This window comes from Austrofundulus limnaeus, unplaced genomic scaffold (assembly GCF_001266775.1).
Source record: "Austrofundulus limnaeus strain Quisiro unplaced genomic scaffold, Austrofundulus_limnaeus-1.0 Scaffold7, whole genome shotgun sequence".
In the NCBI taxonomy this organism is placed as follows: Eukaryota; Metazoa; Chordata; class Actinopteri; order Cyprinodontiformes; family Rivulidae; genus Austrofundulus; species Austrofundulus limnaeus.
The window spans coordinates 3,697,901-3,710,190 of record NW_013952409.1 but is presented as its reverse complement, the minus strand read 5'-3'; positions in this window follow the sequence as shown (position 1 = coordinate 3,710,190).

Here is a 12,290-nt window from a genome sequence, read left to right as displayed (position 1 = left end):
GTGTGTGTGTGTGTGTGTGTGTGTGTGTGTGTGTGTGTGTGTGTGTGTGTGTGTGTCAGGCTCCTTAAAGGATGTTTGCTCTTGAAAAGCCATCTAATAGTACTTCACGGTGCTTCCAGGGACGGTGCACCACATGAATGCAAATGCAAAATGCCGTTCTCAGCTCCTGAGTGGCACATTGAAAACTGAACAGGAAGCTCAAGTTTGACTCGCAGCCAGATTGATCCTTTACACCATAAAGAGCTTCCTGTTATGTAATAACTGCACTCTCACCCGCCTGAGCTGAGCTGGAACGGACAGGTGGCTGGTGCTGATTGCTCCTCTGAACACATAAAGGAAGCAGTCATCACGMTGCACTCGGCCTCCTCCTGTAAACGGCTCGCAGCTAACTCACGTTAAACAGATGAGAGAAAAGATGACGCTTCCAAGATTTTAGATTTGTGTTTTTATGACAAAAGAATTGCACACCTCAGAAACTCGTCACTATTTGTGCATAAGACACATAAGTCGAATAACCCAGCTTTACAGCCTTTTGCTGCCTCTTTACAAATCTTTATTAAATGTGTTGCCGCCATCAAATTCAAAATAACCTTTTTCCCCCCTAAAGAAATATAATCACTTCAACATTTTTCAACACAGATTTATGAGATTAGAAAATCTGTTTTTATTTATGTTCACACAAAAGCCCATTTTTATTAATTAATTTAATTTAATTTATACATCTGTAGAACACTAAACCTTGTGTTTTGAAAAAATCCCTTCTTAGCTCAGATAAGTTTCAGGTTTCCATGGAATCACCAGCATCGTGTCTAAACGACTTTTACCTCGTCTGATGAGCTGTGGCATTTAGACAGGAAATGTCTGCAGATTATGGGGAATGCTCTTGGTTAAAAGCAGCTAAAAACATAAAAACTGGACAATAATAGCAGCTGTCCCTGGCTGAACACATCAAGGTTGTTCTTTTCTATCAGAATGATAAATGTCAGAGAAAGGTTGAAGAATGACATTTTCTTTCTTCTAAAATTCGGTCTCATTCCACCTCTTTACAAAGAGACCAACAAATACAATTTAATTGTTAAGACCAGGGTGTTCTAAAGCTGTTTGGCTTCTAAACAGAAAYCCAGACGTGTTTTGAATCTGTGCTCCTCATTCATTAGATCTGTGACCACACTGAGCTGCAGTAAGAGGCAGTTATCTCCTCTGCTCACAGGTGTTACGAGTTTGTTTGTGTTCACACAAGTCTGAGCTGCTTTYACAGCCGAGTTAGTCGAGGTGAAGTCTGTCTACCTGATGTGCTCTTATCTCTTCAGGCGCTCAGTCCACAAAAAGGGCTCTGTGCCTGAGTGCAGCCGGCTCTTTTTAATGAGGGTGAGGATCCTGGTTAAGCCCACTGCCTTTTCACGCCAGATTTTATCATCTTTTCTTGCTGTTTTGGTCAAACCATGAAAACAAGAGACGTCAGAGTATGTGTTGTGAGTGACTTTCAGGTGCTACTCTCATATTATCATTTTTTCATTTCTCATTTGAAATGATTTTAGCTGAAAATTCTGCCTTGAAAGCTGTCAGGAATGTTGTGCCTTTAATTCGATCTGATGGTATGTAAATGAACTGTGTTGCAGTTTTATAATTTGTCATAGTATACAGAAATAGTAAAATGTATTATTTGTAATACTGCTGTTATCAGATTGTAGGACCAGAGATTTGAAGGAAGGCTTGATGCTCTCTRTATGATTCATGAGGAGGTCTGTGTTATTTGACAGGAAGGAAGATTGCTAAAAGAGAAATGTGCTTTATAGGRGCTTTCCAGGAATTTACACTTTCACAAAGGGATTCTATTTTTTCAGGTGTACATAAATGTTTTATCCTAAACCCCAGAAAAACACAGCTGTTCATAAAAAACATACGATTTCTGCTGTTGACCTCAGAAAAATGTCTTTGAAAAAAAAGACACATCTGTGGAAACCTGCTCATGGAAATCCTCAGGTATGAGAACGAYAAGACGTGAGCCCCAGAGAATGTGAAACGTTAAACAGGATGGAAGGATGACTCTGATTTGATGATTAGACTGGTAATGATCAGGTTCAGTTTTTTTCACGAGTGATTAACGGTAATGAGACAATAGAGAAACATGCCTTCCAGCTTTCCAAATGATTCAATTAAATCAAACATTTTTCATTTCAGATCCGAGGTGCAACACRAGCTTGTTTGGCTTGTTTCATCCGCCTCCAGCGTCTGCATGTGTAAACAGCGGTGCTGTCRGTGGACATACTGCATTCATGCGTGCTGATGTGATTGTAAAAGGCAGAACCAGAAGAGAAGGGGCAGCGTGGACTTCTCCCCCCGGGGCCAAAACCGGCTAACAAGAGCTACTCTGTTAAAGATTACGAGATTAAAGAGGCTTTGAGCTGATCCACTTCCCAAATGTTTTCACTCCTCAGCCTGCGTCGGCTTATTGCACAGAACTGACCCTCATCGCTTCAGAAAGCTTTGGGCCAAGAGAGTCGTGTGGTCAGCTGGATTCTGGCTGTGCTGCACGTTCAGACTGTATAAATAGTTTTCTATTTGTGTAGTTTAAAAAGTCTCAGTGCAGTATGTTACAGTATGGCAGTGTGGAATATTTAACAAGAATACAGACACAATATTACACTGCATGATGTAATGATGTATGTGCTAAAGTATACCTACCACATCCAAAGGATTTTTTAACGATAGAATATGAATCMATATTTGTGTTTTCAGACTGTAAGCTATTTTTTAAAAGTGTAATTTTATCAATCTTCTATAGAAATTACACAACAAAATTGTTATGATTGGCTTTTTGGTGTTCATGTTTGATGATTGGCTGCCTCATTGTTTCCTGCACCACTGCACACCCGAGGAAGATTCTCCTAATGAGCCACAGGGGCTTTATGAGGCATCCTGACTGTCAGATCTTCACTGATACATCTTACCATTCTGGTAGTATCCAAGCCACACTCAGTTTCTGAGTTTACTTACCTTCATGTCCTGTTTCCTAAGGTGGAATTACCTCACTGACGGTTCTTCTCCTTGTGCCTGCAAATAAAAGAGACTTCCAATCAGGTTTGGCAATCATTACCTCCTGCCAAAGTCAAACGCCTCRAACACCTCTTCATGTTTATTCCACGCTGCCTAAAAGGAAMTCACCTGTGTTTTTGGATTCCTCCTCCGTTCTGTGCTGCTCGCCTCCAGAAGACCTGTAAGACAAGAAACACTTAAACATTAAAACCATATCTGAAAAAGACTGAACCTTTCAAAATACTCACCTCATCTCCTCATTCCCTTACAGCTGATGACCTACTGCCCTGCACCTGTAAATAAAAAGCACTTACCTTTTTATTCCTGTCTCCTGGTCTGGTTCTTGGTTCTGCTTACTGTTAAAACAATTTTGTAAATCATATCAATAATAATGGTTTTCAGAGATTTTTCTTCACCTTGAAAAATGATAAAAGGACCAAAGAAAAAAACCTTTTAAATCCTTCTTTCTTGAAACTTATTTGAACACTTTGTCACGTCCTTTGCTTTTATTCAGCTCCACATATTTTTCTGTCAAAGCAGCAGAGACTGTTCAATAAAGTTTTATATAATAAAGCACACTTGCAAAGGCACGGTTTTTGATAAACAGCAATTTAAAAATTGATTTAATGATTTCACATCACTGGAATCAACAACTAGAAGCACCTGCACAAGAGACCTTGTGAAAGTGTGACAAAGGCTAAATGTATGAATGCCTGACAACATTGGACCACTGACAGCAAAGCCAGACTGATCATCAAGCCTCTTTATTAAAAAAAAAAAACTAAATCTGTATGCGCCAACCATGAATGCTCTGCTATACCAACAGATTACAGCAGCAAATCATCATCCCCATCTTAACATAYAGTTTTGCATTAATAATTGTTTGACCTGAAACTGCTTGGCATCAGCGTCAGTTTATGTGTTTGCGCCCAGAATACCAACGGTCAGGAAGAGTGTTTTCATTTATGTGAGGTCTTTTTATTACAACAAGCAGGTTTGAAGCAGCCTTTTCATTGAAATTACAAAAAAATGAAGGTAAATTTCTTTATCAATCTTCTTGTAGTTGGTTCTTGGCATAAAAAAATATAAAAAGTGCTTCAAGGCATGACCAGGAGTGTTGTACGGATCACAAACTGACCTGCAGCTGCAAAGAGGTTCGTTTTTTTACATCAGCTTAAATGAGAGGTAAAGCAAATTAATCCAACTGAAGTGTTAGAGATGTGTGCAGATTTTTATAGTTGTCTTTTCAGATAAATTTGAAAATCAAATGAGATAATCCGATTATTTCCATCAGAATACAAAACATTAATGAAATCACAGGTGCAAAAGCAAAACAGCCCATAAAAGCTGTGTGATGACAAACTTCAGCTCACTGTGAGGGATAACATGATACTGCAACACAGGGTCTTTTCAGTTCACCAGTTGTTTAACATACATGCAAATTATCTGCTCAAACACGTCTGCTTTTTGTGCATCRCCACTGAGAGACAAAGCCATCTGTCCTGTCATTAACAGGAGCGAAAGGATTATATTGTGCAGAAAAGGAAAGCCGTTGTGTTCTGCCTCATCCGGCTCGGTATAAAACAGAGGCTGATCCTGCAGCAGCTTAGCATCAGGCTGGGAAGCACACAGATAAATAGACACCATATGAAGCACATTTTCATTCACTTTTTCTACACTGAGAGAGGAATTAGTTCCATTCATAAAAGAAAAAAAAGTGAAGTTTAATATAGTCAAACACTGAAATGTCCTGCTCAGAGTTGTTAAAAGACTCAGCTCCTAACACAAAATAATGCTCAACATCTGTATAGTTATAGTCATTTTTGTGTTGGCTAATGTCARTCGGCTGTGGCAGCCATCTTGATTTAAGATGACACTAAAAATCAGCTGCACATTAGCCTGGTAAAAACCAGCACCTTGTCCTGTGCTTTGTTTCGGACAGAGGGTCTCAACTAATGAGATGTGATTTCTTGGTGGAGGTGTGGCCTCTGTTGAAGTTTAAAATGATTGGATTGATTTGACCCAATGGCTAACGTTTGGCCCTGACATATGYAGTGCGCCAGCTCGACYGTGGAGGAAGCTAAGCTAAGAAGCTAACCGGAAATTGGGTGYGCTGTAAATAACCATCCGGTACTGGGAAGAGAGATGTACCGAGCTGAATCAGGTGGCTGCAGATGGATGCTGCAGGCTTTGGGAGACAAATTTCATTTCGTTTGGAAGCCTTGTCAGCACAGACTGGCTTCATTTATTTCCTCTGCTTCCATTCCTAATCTACAGGCAGAACAAAAAAGATGCAGAAAATCATCATCATTCACAACTCCTGCTTCTGTTCACTGATTGGCCAGGTTGAAATTCTTGYGCAATCATTGTCTAGGGGAGAAATCCAGACAGAGCAATGAAGGAAACTAGAATTGAGCTGAACTGTGTAGGGACAGGGCCAGTTGCAGATTTTTTTTTTGAAAGTTTTGTTAAAGGGATCCCCGATTAGTTTGTAACATTTGATAAACATATATTTTAACTGTAAAATAAAGATTGTAAAAATACTGTAGGCTGTTTAGTTTTTATAATTTTTAAGTTAAAGTTTAAAAAAATATTACACAGACGGGGCCATTTTATTTACACACAAAGCATTCTGGGTAAATGATGACGTGGATAGGTCCTCGGTGCGAGGCTGCTAGCGAGCTATATCCACCCTGAAGGTTAATCTTGGACAATATCTGATGATCGACTCTTTTAAATGAAACCAGAGAGCGTTGACAGAGAGGAGAAGGTAGAAATGACTCAGCCTGGAACTGAAAATATGGATGGAGGACAACAGAGCTGCTTCATGGAAGAAGAACCTCAGCTTAGCCTGTTTATTATTTTTAGCGTTAGCCCAGACGCTATCACCATATACAGTTATTAGCTCAGCGCTTCGTCACTAAGGTCCTCCATCCACATGACAGAGAGGGGAACGCAAAAATGACAGCCTGCAACTGAAAATATGGATGGAGGACCTCAGTTCAGCTTATTTGTCATGTTAGCGCTGAGCTAATACACATAGTGTCAGGGCTAGCGCAAAGGCTAGCAGGCTAAGCTGAGGTTCTTCTTCCATGAAGCAGCTCTGTTGTCCTCCATCCATATTTTCAGTTCCAGGCTGAGTCATTTCTACCTTCTCCTCTCTGTCAACGCTCTCTGGTTTCATTTAAAAGAGTCAATCGTCAGATATTGTCCAAGATTAACCTTCAGGGTGGATATAGCTCGCTCACACTGAGGACCTATCCACATCGTCATTTACCCAGAATGCTTTGCACGTAAATAAAATGGTTCCGTCCATGTTAAAATATATTTTTAAAAATTTATAAAACTAAACAGCCTACAGTATTTTTACAGTCTTTATTTTACAGTTAAAACAGATGTTTATCAAATAAAGTAATGTTACAACTAATCGGGATCCTTTTAAAATCTGTTTTGTGGTATATTTTATTTTTTAAACAAGCCCAAACAGAAAAAAACAAATTCGTTGTCACCTTCCCATGCTGGTTAGGCATATTCAGGTAAAGAAAGAGGTGACAAAAATAATAAGTTTGTAAAAATTGAGGGCATAAACTCAAAGAAGTGATATTTTGTTGAATACAACAGAGGCTTTGTGTCCCACTGAAGAGTCGCTCTGTTGGTTTGTGTTATTTTATCCCCATGCTGCGAACCTCTCTCAGTCTTATGTCAACATGAAGCAAACAGCTGGAAAGCAGAAATATGACTTGGAATTACAAACTCGGGTCTGCACACGAGGCTGAAGGAGTTCTTTATATGTTTCAATGCAAATCCATCAGCGTGTGTGAGCGTCTGACATCTGTGGCTCAGAAGTTCAAAAGTAAAACCGTCCAGCCAGCATGAGAATTAACATAAATACACCCACACCCACAGTCCTTTTTCCATCCACCCAGTCATTTAAGACTCCTTCCAGATTTTCCTTGAAACAGCTTTTTAAGAAAGTATTTATATCGTGAAACTCCAGAATGCCTTGTCATTAGAAGGCCTCGTTTAGCAATGAGGTCAGATCCACCCGTCTCTCCCCCTCTCATCAAGCATTTGTGGTTTTTGCTCGAATGTGAAGTTTACTCACCATGTGTGAACCTCATCAACTGCAGAAAACTTCATCAATCTATTCTGCACCTAATTCTCACCAAAAGGATACATACATCCCCAAAAACACCTCCCTCCCTGCTCTGCCCATGTTGATAAATCTTTGAATCTGCACCACTGGAAATCCTTCTTGTCATGACCTCGATGTTTGCTGAAGTCTGTAAATAACTTCCTGAGCGTCAAATCGGATCTTTTACCAAGGTTTCATCTTTGATGAAAAACTCGGACATAAGGTTGCTAACAAACTATGAGCTAATATGATGTAAAATGGTTTAATAAAAAAAGGGAAACTGTGTTCATGTCCTTTCTATGAGAACAAAAAAAAAAATAATTCATTAACAGACAGACAAGGTTATATTTTGAAACTTGTTATTTTTGGAATTATTTCAGCGCTGGGATGTTGAGACAACGAGACCTCGTTTTCATTTCCCTCTTTGGCACAAAGTGTTCTTCTTTGTTTTCACTCCTCTGCCTCTGCCAGGTTGGAAATTTCAGATTGACAAATATTTCATGAAAGAGGASTCTCTGTGGAGGAAAGAAGATGATCTTGTCGGGTAATTAAAGTTCTTAAACAGAGCCAAGAAAACCGTCTTTTTTCTGGCAAAAACATCTTAATTGGAAGGAAAACGTAAAATAAAAGAAATGAACAAATAAATGTGTTTTTGGAGAGCTACTACATTTAAAATGATGTAGTTACTTGTTACAAACTGAGTTTGTCCCTCAGAGAAATTTTCACCCCCCAAAAATATTTTTTCTGAGTTTATTAATCAGCGTTTATGTAACTGGAGATGGAACGAGAGGCATGAGCCTGTTAGGACTCCTGCCTGTCATACGCTCTCTCCTCTTCTACTCTTCTCTCTCTTTCTTCTTCAGGTGGAGCCGTGGGCGAGCTGAGCACTGCCAGCTAATCTCACCTGTGTCCAATCATTATAATCAGCTCTGCTTTTAGGACCTCCATCTCTTCAATTGTCCCCCAGGTCAGTGATCATTAGTGGCCAAACTTCATGGGGTTTTCTACACATATCATTATGTATTTATTCTGTAAATAAACACATTTATMTTTTATTACCTGTGAGTCTCTGGCAGCATTTTAGAGTTTACTTGTCCACCAATATGACAAACGTTGGTGCTGCAATATTTTCTCAGTTTACAGAAATACTGTGAAGACAACCTCTGAGACAAACTTTWTGAAGCTGTCTGGTGTTTTATTTGTTGTGAGGTTTGAGTCAGCTTTTGATTCAAGAAGTAAAAATTAGACAGAAGCAGCCAGTATAAGAATCAATCTGTTCAAGTTTGCAAAAAAATGAGATGCTGGCTTTTCCATCTCCCAACCCAAAATATGTACCCTGTCAAATAAAAGCTGATAAAGAAAAAAAAAACACAAACAAAAATATAAAACTCTATAACAATCTCAACCCAAATTGTTTTTATGAACACATTTTGAATTTAGATTTTAAATATTATCTTTAGTAGTAAGCCTTAGCAGAAGTTAGCGTCAGATGACCAGCATGATGTCATCATCCTGCAGCAAACATCAACAATGGCCACTGCTAGCCACCACCAGCCGCTGCTAATGCTGCTAAATATAATATTCAAAATCTAAATTCAAAATGTGTTCATACAAAACAATATGGGTGGTCCCTGTGGTCCAAAAAATGGAAGTGCAGCTCAGACACCAGCCATAACTGCAAGTTTTATGTCTTGTAGGGAAGCTTTAGCGTGTTGTTATTGTCTCAGGATGATGATGTCATAACACGAGCCGATCGCCAACAGCAAAGACTGCATTCCATTCCAAAATACTTAAATGTGAACTTCAACATTTAACTTTAACATTTAGATCTAAAGCTTTAGATTTAGGTCTTAACATTTAAATATATTTTTTTAACATTTGCTTGTGTATGTTTAGTACAAATTACGCTGCTGTGTTCGATACCCGGTCCAGCCATTTCAGTTGTTGTGTCCTTGGGCAAGACACTTCACCCGCTTTGCCTAATGATGGTGGTCAGAGGGTCCGGTGGCGCAGGTGCATGGCAGCCCCGCCTCTGTCAGTGTGCCCCAGGGCAGCTGTGGGTACAATGTAGCTTACCACAATCAGTGTGAGTGAATGGGTGAATGACTGTGGTGTAAAGCGCTTTGGGGTCTGGAAGGACTTAAAAGCRCTATRTGAGTTCAGYACCATTTAGCAAAATGTAGTGAGCTAAATAACAAAATGTTAGTGAGCAATTTTTAACACTCAAAAGTGAGCTAAATAATGAAAAATATGTTAGTAATTTTTAACGTTATTATTTACACTTGGCGCTCCATAAAAAGTACATGTTAATTCTGCATAATATTTTTAGCTTTTTTATTTATCTGTCCACTGTCCACACATTGTAAAAACTGTTATTTTTGTTAATCAGAATTGAATGTTTCTTGTAATGTTGAAAAAAACAGACAGATACTGACAGGACAGGAGTGGCTTTAATATTGGTAGGTGAACGAAGATGAAGGATTAAAGCTGAGCAGAAATCATGTATTTGATTTAATGTGCTAAATTAAAATTCAAATAGTYGACCTACTGACCTGACTATAAACCCTGCACAGTGCAGAAATCTGTGCAGCATTTATCCAATCTATTGAGGCTCATTTTGTATTTTCTCCAAAATAAAACAACCCCTATGCTGTGCTGGGAGGCCTATGTGCAATTAAAAAAGAGCTCTTTATTAAATGTAAATCTATCAGCAATTTGCAAGTAAAAACAACTCGGGGAAACACGATGCTTTCTTCTGGTCGTGATCAGTGCACACGGTGCTTTTATAAAAYTGATCCCTGACCAGTGTTTGTCTGTGCAGAAACTAAATGTGTTGGGAGGATGATTCAAACTGTTTTAAAAGGCTCAGGGAAAGCGTTTAAAATGCAGCKGATGCTTTACCAACTTCTAGAAAGAAAAGCCAGAAAGATTTTAACTCAGTATTACAAAGTCCAGCAGGATTCTGTGGTTAAACAAAAAATAAGTTGKGTGGTTCCTCCTGTTTGTAATACTTTAGACAAAAGWAAACAAGATAGTTTTCGCCTTGATTTAAAATCAAAACCTGTCCTGATGAAACTCTTCAAATCTAAAAGGGCTGACAGGTCACAGCAGGTTCAGCTGATGCCAGTCATCACTGATAATCTCCTGTTCTCCTCAGTAATAAGATCTCAGCTTCACRTGGAGACTTTAATGTGTCTATTACATATTTATGAGAACTGACTGCAGGATAATGTCTWAAGACAAAGCTGACAGGCAATCGTCAAAACAGGATGAACTTCAAGACATAAAAGCAAGAGCTCTAAGTGGTCAACACAGCCTCACCCTTAAACTATCCAATAAAACAGCTAAATGAGATATATTAAGCCGACAGACTTCATACATTAGCATGATTTACTGCATCTTCTTCTCTCTCTGSTTTATCTGTTCCCTTGTTTTCTTGCAGCTTTTAATTGGAAGAAAAAAGCTGCTGTGACAGTTGAAAATGCTGAAAAGCTTCTGTTTTTTTTTTCTAACTGTGAAAAATCTGTYCTGTTCTTTAAAGTCTGRCTTTGAGTTTGATTYTAACAGAAATGATAGTATAATTCCYAACAAGCTAACACTATTCGCTTTGGGTAATGAGAYAAATAAATTAAATAAATCAGCCATGATCCCATGAGCATGGCTAGACTRATGTCCAAATAAGTCTCCAGAGACAACATATCGTTTCAAAAGATATAAAAGTTAGAGTAGCCACAATTTGTTGAAGCTCATAAAAGAAAGAAATGTTTATTTAAAGTATTTTGACCTGATAATAGAAGCTGTGCTGCTCATTGAAGCAGACTGGTAATTTCCAGTTGTGCAAAGAACACCTGGAGTCCAGACCCTCTCTTAGAAACAGATAATTAGGGGGCTAATTTTAAAGTCCCTTATTGTTTAGAGTTAAATTAATAACTCACACGAAAAAACTTGCTGAGAAACTATAGCCTCATTTACCATGATTCTTTTAGCAGACCGATGAAACAGCAGAGTTTAAAATAAAGAAATTACAAAGTAAGGGTTATCAAAACACTACTAGATTTTAGTATGTCATTACAGAACATGAGGAGCCTCCCTGTTCTTTTTTTCCTACAGAAGCATCAAATCTCAAACCGCAAACACAGCTCAGAGCGGACCACCACGTTTGTCCYGAGTCAGCCAGCTGCTGTTTGACTTCTTTAAATCCTCACACAAACCGGAGGGTTTAAATGTGAGCAGAGCTCTGGGTGTGTCTGAGGCAGCCAGCCAGAAAATGAAAACCAGGCCACACAGCTATGGAAACATCTGTCCTCCCAGCAGCTCAGYGATGTGAGTGCACTGCCCCCTGCTGCAGGCGTGTGGTTGTACATGTGCATGTTGTTTCTTCTCAGTGTGGAGACAGCTGCTTCTGTGCAACAACTGCCTCCACACAACATGGAGGCAGCTGCTGCACAGGAGCTTTAGATGAACGAGAAAGACTTTTAGAACTGCGCCGCTTAATGTGGCAGCATGTGGAGTTATGTTATTCATTTTTAGTTATTCTTTTAAAAAGTATGTAATTCCTCTTTTTTATTTTTGGAAAGAAATTGCTTTTATTTTTTCTATTAAATGCCGTGCAGCTGGAAGATTTTTGTTAACATATTTTTTACTTTTGGACATTTGTTATGGTGTGTAACCATAGCAACATGGTAGTTTGTTATAACCGGGAGCAGCTGATAAAACCTCAAATAAGACCTCAACTACATCCTCGATTTCAGCCCCGAATCCCACGAGTTTAAAAGGAGGCCCTGTGGATGCAGACCAGGAACAAAGAGGAGAGAGAGAGAGGAGGAAGCTGAAATCATCTCTTCCATCAATCATGATGGGCAATGGGAGATCGTAGGGGAACAAGTTGGACAAACTCCAACCCCTAACAAGAACYCAGCCAGAGTATTGAGAATGCAGTAGTATATGTTTCACTGAGAGATGGCTGCAGGATTGTATCCCTGACTCCAGCATCTCCCTGCCAGGCTTTCTGACCAGATGATGGACAACCCTGAGCATCCTCTTCTTCAGACTGTCATACTACAACAGAGGGTCTTCAGTTAGAGGCAAGTTACAGCATTTAATTTTTAATTGAATTGGA